This window comes from Cyprinodon tularosa, unplaced genomic scaffold, assembly GCF_016077235.1.
Source record: "Cyprinodon tularosa strain WSP-4 unplaced genomic scaffold, ASM1607723v1 ctg743, whole genome shotgun sequence".
NCBI classification, from domain to species: domain Eukaryota; kingdom Metazoa; phylum Chordata; class Actinopteri; order Cyprinodontiformes; family Cyprinodontidae; genus Cyprinodon; species Cyprinodon tularosa.
In genome coordinates this window covers 1-7,754 of record NW_024039500.1, presented here as the reverse complement: position 1 = coordinate 7,754, position 7,754 = coordinate 1, and positions in this window count along the sequence as shown.

The window sequence follows — 7,754 nt, the reverse complement described above, 5'->3', positions numbered from 1 at the left end:
ACAAAATATTAAAGAAATGTAAAAAAGAATTGGTTCCCAGCATTTGTATTTATTTAATACATTGTGGTGTTTAAAAAGTGACCATTTTTTAACACGATTAATTTGCGCAGAACTGCTGCAATTGATCATAAAGCAGTTGTTTGGAAAAGAAGCTCGAGAAAGAGCTAGAGAATAGGACGATGCAAACTGCAAAAAGTGGCTGGAAAAGAGGAATTCATGACATGGCTGCAGCCTGTTGAGAGTAAAGATGATTTCACCATGTTCTCTATTCCATATATATATATATATATATATATATATATATATATATATATATATATATATATATATATATATATATATATATATATATATATATATATATATATATATATATATATATAAAATTGAGTCATGGAACTGTGCTTACAGCTCCTTATTTCATGTAAACTAATAACTTGTGTACATGATACTTGTTGATGGCATTAAAATTATTTCTAATAGCATTATAGGAGCATTAAATTAGAGTTCCTCATTCCTGTATAAAACCTGTGAACGCTTAATTTAATCTGACATATTAAAAAAATCCCCATCATCATCCAGCAGATGTTCAGTTTCTGCCCAAATATTTTCTTTCTGTTGTGGATGTTTGTAACAGGGATAACAAGGATCATCCATAGTTTGTATGAACTCTGTTTATTCTCTGCTTCCAAACTCATCATCTCTTCATCCATTCCTGCAATAAGAATTTTCTTTTAAAGTTGTGAGATGCCCTCTAGAATCTCACAACTTCTTCCTGGTCTGTTGAAGCACCAATAGTCTGCATCAACTTATTTAATTAATTGCTCTTAGTTTTTGGGAATATATACGAACTATGCTGTAATTTCTAGTTACCGATCTGTTTTTACTATAATTTGATTTGACAAACCGGGTCTTCTCTACATTCTTTTTGTTTGTTTGGTGTGATTGCAATAGCAGGTCTTGATCTGGACGGACCGGAGGGGAGCAAAAAATAGCTCAGCTCCGTATTTTGACGGTGAAGGACAGAGAAGACGTACGTGGGCGGTGACGAGCGGAGGATGTGGAACAGCTCTCATTGATTCACATGACAGACAAGTACTCTGCACGACGTACGTGAGCGGGGCGGAGCGCTGACGGAGTATGTGGAATCTGGGGGTAAAGGAGGACAAATACACGTCCGGCTGGGTGCAGCGCCGGACGCCGGACAGTGCAATGAAAATCCGGACTGTCCGCCCTAAAGCCGGACATCTGGCCACCCTAAATGAATGTCTAAAGAGCTCTGTGTGACTCTGTATTAACGTGTGACTCTGTGTGATTCTGTATGTGTGTTTGAAATCTAAGTGTACACTAAAAACATTTGTTTAAATTCAAAGCTCCTTCCAGAATCTGTAATCAGATCTGCTTAATCACTGTAATTTAATCAGACTGAAAACAGTGTAAAGTAAGATCTAGTCCCTACAAAATGTAGAGATCTCTAATAACCTCTCCTAAGTGTCCCAGAGGACATAAGAGGTCAAAATAAAAGGAGGTAATAAAAGTCATTAAATAAGGAAACAAAACATAAAAAGCGAAAATAATTACATAAATAAGTCTAAAAACATAAAAGACTAAACAAAAGAAAGAAAGTGATCACTTTATATCTGCAAAAGACGTCTGCTTTCACTTTAATTGTAACTGCGTCACATTTTCTAATAGCAGAGCTGCATGAAAAATAGGTGTCCAGTTGTTTGTTCTAACAGAAAAGGCTTAACTGTGCCCAATGTTTAATTATACTTGGCTGAAAAGTTGTTAATTATTACAGAACAATTTGTTACATAAATAGTGGAAATAAGAGAAGTTTCAAATTTTGTAAGACAACAGTTAAAAGCTTCAAAACATTTTGTTTTAGTAAAAGCCCCCTCCCGTCTCTTCTTCACTCCTCGTCCTTTGAGCCTATCTGTGTGTGCGCTGACACACACATGCTGGAAGCTAAAAAATGCCACGACGTTCTGTATCTGTTAAGCAGGACTATATATTATTATAAACAAAACTATGTTAGAAGCCGGCATGTGTCTGTCTGTCTGTCTGTCTTTATGTTCTCTGTCTGTCTGTCTGTTCTATGTTGTTTGTTCAATGTCAACATGTCTGTCTGGGGTATGAAATATTTGTTCTATTATGGTTCAGTATAAACAGATCAATAGGATAATAAACAGCAGATAATTAGATTACAGTTATGTTGAAACATAGATTAATATGGCAACAAACATAAAATCCCATGAAGAACTGGATTCTCTCTATGCATCCACGTCCGGACATATGATAAGAAAGGTATGCAGGAAACCTGTTGCTGAAAAAGTCGAATTTCTGCACGTTCTTACTATTTGGATGCGTTTTGAGTAATTCAGTAATGAGTGGGACCAAAGTCATCAGAAAATACTACAAGACAAACAATGACAAAACTTTCGAAAAAGAAAATACAAATAATGTGCACAAGAAATAGGATCTGGTCTAGACAACTTCTATTATAAAGTGTTTGGTTTTAGTTATATTTTGTTTATGTTGTTTTGCAAATGCTATCGATGTTGCTGTGATTTCTGGAGGTGAACCTTGAGAGGAGCTGAAATTTATGCAAAGTGCTGATCTTCTTTTTCAAATGTTTATAAAAAGTGAAAAACTATGGTCAATTTTATAAGAAATATATTGATTAATATATTTACATCCTACTATGTCTTGAAATTAACATGTTAAAAGGTTAGAAAATCAATTTGTACTAAAAGTGCTGGAAACCCCCCCTCCCACCTCCCGCCCACCCAGTAAAGTCCAAAAATGGTTCTGAGTTCTGTCCCCAGGCAAACGGAAACTCAACACACACACATTTTCTACACACACACATTATGCCTGACACACACACAGCTGCTTGTTTTCGCTGAGAGGCAGAAGGAGGAGCACAGTTACCAGAGTGCACGCAGGGGCGATCAAAATAGAATTAGGGCCCGAGGGTTTCGAAGCATTTTTAACTGAAAACAATGTACAGATTGTTACACTAGAATGATATTGTGTACGGCATGTAAAGTGACTGGCTTTGCAGCTTATATTTGATTATGATAAACACCACATGATTAGACGAATCCTTTCTTTGCCCATAGATGACAGAATTAGAGCACTCCTGAGTTAAGTTGGTCTTACTGTAGCAAAGTCAATAAATGAAAGACTGATTATTAAGAATACTTAAAGGTGAATTAAAAAAGAACACTTAAAGGTCAATTTTCAAAAAGAGCAAGTTACATTTATGCTAAGGATTTTTTTAAGGTAATTAACTTTTGATGAAACTTGATAGAACAAATACAACTCAACAATTATTAGGGGTAAGAGATAAATAAAATGAAGTCATTTTAACACCTTGAAGCAAAGGTTGGAAAGTGGTTTTGCTATTGGAAAATTATGATTTATAAATTGTTCTTTCATAAAACAATTAACAAGGCAAATTATTTACATGGAGAATTTAATTAAACCTAAAACAGTATTGTGGTTGTCTTAAACATAAAATGTCATAAAAAACATGCATTATTATTTACAGAGTAATGAAAAATGGTATGTAGACACAGGAGTTGGATGAGTTTGGCTGAAATTTTAGGATACGGTGCCTTGAGCCCAGGGGGGCTCGGAACTGCATGAGAGTCTTTCAGACTTGTGACCAGCTGATCACTAAATGCCGAGGTGAGCCTGGTGAACTGAAGCCGTGCAACCGAGACCGAATGAGGCGGAGACTGGATGAATCACGGTCATCTAGCCGAAGCGGCTCGAGCAAAGAACACTGGCAGAACTAGAAAGTGCTGCAGCTGACATGGAAAGCTTGGAGGGAAGTGCTGGCCTTGTGGTTGGGACATAGAGCTTGGAATCCTGAGGTTGCAAGTTTGAAACCCACTTCCACAGACTGCCACTCTGGGTCTCTGAGCAAGACCCTTAACCCTGATTGCTCTCTGGTGCCCAACGATGGCAGCCACTGCTGAGATCAATAAAAACTTTAATTAATTAATAAGCTCGGCCAAAATAGGAGATGGTTTCTGTCGCTGGTTGCTGGACGTGAAGCAAACGCTGCAAAAAGCCAAACACATCAGTACTCAAATTAACACAGCTTTATGGTCAGAGTAAGTGAATTATGGTTTATTTATGTACAACAGCAGAGATCAGCAAAACATCAACATTTACATGGTATCTAATATAATATCTATTCTGTCTTATAAAACAACCTATAGGTTTAACTGTACTTCTAATTCTAAAGCATCTATTGCAAACTAAATACAATCAAAATTTGTAATCAACGCCTTAGAGCAGTTGTGATTATCTTAATATAAACTTGCATTCCAAACCTTTGAATGTCATGATTTTCTTTATAGCAAGACTATTTTGTAAAATCATAATGCCTTACGTTCTGGTTCAGATACTTTCTAAAGCAAACGCTTAACAAAATATGGTCAGCATTTAATATAGAGTGATGTGAAGTTTGCTGAGCACATTATGAGACTTAGAACCAGCATGAGGAAGAATATCTCATATCACATTTAGCAGAGACATTTTAGGACTTAGAGAAAACATGCTGATCAGTTCGTGCAATTAGAATTAAGTAACACTGAGATTTAGATAAGTTAATAACAGAGTAAGATTTTGTCCTTTCTTTTTTTTCTGTTCATCTTAGAAAAACTTGTTTCCAGCTTTGGGGGACAGAACTCACACTGACATTCTGTGTAAACTTGCTGATGTTTACTTTACAAAGACTGAATTAGTATTGGGAAAACTATAAGCAGTAATTAATAAGCTTCAAAATGTTCAGAATATGTTACTAATTGCCACTATGTAAATCATTACAACGGTTACATCCTGAATCCTATGGGATGCTGTTTGAACCTTTTTTTACTTTTAGTTTGTTTTTGGAACAGTTAAGTTGAAAAACCACCAGCTATGATTTGTAAAGATTCAGCCAACAGTGAATCTACAGATGTTAGCAACATGTATTTACTTCAATATATGAGGAAGTTATCCTTTTGAGGAAACTAACAAATAATGCTTGAAACAGAACAAAGACTGAGATGTGGTTCAAGAAGTGAAGAACCGATGATATTAATAGACCTAAGAAGTCAGTAATGCTTTAGATTATATTAGATGATTCTACGTGAAGCGTAGAATGAAAACTGTTTACTTCACTAAAAGATTAATATAGAGACAGATCAGAATCCTAAATGCAGATGACAAAAGACTTAAAACAGATTATAGGCTAAAACAGACTAAATACAGTTCTAGCTCAAAGCCAAATAAAGTATGTTAATACTTACTCAAATATCTTTGTGTTTCGAAAGACATTTTTTCTGTCCGCCTCTCTCTTGGTTGTTCCATAGAGACAGGAAACAGTCACTTCGCATTCCAGTCTGATTAAACAACTTCTGTGCACTGCCGCACACACTCTTTCAAAGTCCACAGGAAGACAACCTTATATTTTTTTTTTCTAGCTTGGCAGAGAACTACAGGAATGATTAAGGTTAAAGTGGACACACTAACTTGTTTATGAATATCCAAGACGAAACGTACAATCTTAAAAAGGTTACATTCCTGGTTATCTGTACCGAGCCAACTAATATTTAACAGAATAAACATTATAATTATAGCTCAAATGTATCTATGCAGGGTTTGCAAGATCAAGGATTAGTTTAATTTAGAAATCAGACTTTACACAAATAAGTTGAAAAGTTAATCATAATTTCGGTCTCCAATATGAAACGCAGATTGTCACACATGTTCTTAATACATTTCTAACAGTAAAACACTGAATAAAAACAGGATTTACAACTGGAAAAGCACCTTAAGAATTTAATTCAGGAATATTATGTAAATGTGAGATTATGTGATCCAAGTGTATAAACTGTCCAATTAATCTGTTGGGAGCTGGAGAAGTTCCACCTTTCTCCAGCAGAGTCCGCCGTGGATCCTTCTGAGTGAGCCGCCTGCACAGCTGCAGCCCATCAAGATCATCAGAGGATCCACTACATAAGCTGTCTTCGGACCTTGCCTCAACGCCGCAGTGTTGATCCAGTTGGTCAGCGCCTAAGCCTAGACTTTCAGTGTAACTTTGTGACTTTGAATCCAGCTTGGATTCTAACCGTTGTCTCTGTCTTCCAGGAAACCAGTGTCTCCTCTGTGAAGCTCTGGAAGAGCTAACCTGCCGAGCCGACCCTCAGAGCCAAACCCGAAGAACCTTAATGAACTTCATACAGCTAGAGCTGGAAAACCCTAAGCCAAGGTCTGTTCTTTATTAGACGTGAGACGCTGAAGCAGCAAGCAGACTCTGCTGATCAACTCCTTCTCCAGATCCAACAGTGACTCTCCCAAAGCTAACCTCAAGAACCCTCAAGGTACAATCAGTTATCTTCAAGAAATCAAGTTCTAACTTGCAACGCTAACTGAACTGTCTCTCACGCAGACTCCGGTGAACCAGTGTCCAGGCCCGAGCCAGAACCAGTACATTCTGTGTGCTTGTAGCAAAATAAACTTGTTGAACTTTTATTCCTGTGTCCGTCAGTGGTGTTCTGCATATTTGGGTCGCTCTTTGAGAACCCATCATGACAGAACACTGCGGCCAAACTCAAGGCCCAGCAGATCACTTCATCCGTCGATTGGAGGAACAGGCGGCCCAGCTCCATGGACACGGCCTGGCGCTATGTGAGTTAAACACCCACATTGAAAGACAAAATCAAGCTATCCAAAGCTATGCTAATTACATGAACAGCGCTAATGCTGCACCGACACCTCAACCATTTCCGGGTCCAGTTCCGCATCCGAGGTCACCAGCTGTGACATCATCGGAGTTCCGTCCAAGTCTACCAGAGAGATTTTCTGGTAACATGAAAGATTGCAAAGGATTTTTATTTCAGTGCCGTTTGATTTTTCAGAACTCTCCAAACAGTTTTTCCACGGATTACAAGAAGATAACCTTCATCCTCTCTCAGCTAACAGGAAGAGCCTTGGAGTGGGCTCAGGCAAGATTTGCCACTGACGTTAGCCTTAACTGCTATTACTCTGATTTCCTCTCTGAATTTACTCAGGTATTCAACCAAGAGACTGATCAAACCATTGACTCTCGAGCTCTTTTCAATCTAAAGCAGGGAAATTCTTCTGTGGCTGAATTCTCCATCAATTTCCGGGTTAAAGCGGCAGCTTCCGGGTGGAACCAAAGCGCTCTGAAGGGAGCCTATTTCATGGCTTTAAATGAGCACATTAAAGATGAGCTTGCAACCCTCGACGAACCAGCTACCCTCGAAGATTTAATTCGTCTTACGATCAGATTGGACAATAGAATCCGTGCCAGAAGCAGTTCCAAGAAGCAGGTGACACTTTCTCCTGCCTCACATAACGTGACTGTTTGTTCTTCCTCTACAGAGCAGCTGCCCATACAGAGACCTAAGTCCCAGTCTCTACCGCTGCCTATTCAGGCCTCTCATTCGGGCGAAAGAGATGTCGAACCCATGCAGGTGGGACACACGAGGCTCACCCAGAGGAGAGACAAAGACGTTTTCTAAGCAAATTATGCATTTACTGTGGTGAGAGTGGACACTTCATCGCTTTCCTGCCCGGCTAAATCAAAAAGCCTGGGCCCGCCAGAGGATCTTAGGAGTTGGCGGGCCAAATTAACACTAAAAAAATCTCCTCGATTGTTGCTTCCTGCCACGTTGTTTTGTTCTAATCAAAGCCTCTCCTTTTCTGCAATTCATCGTTCAGTGTTTAAA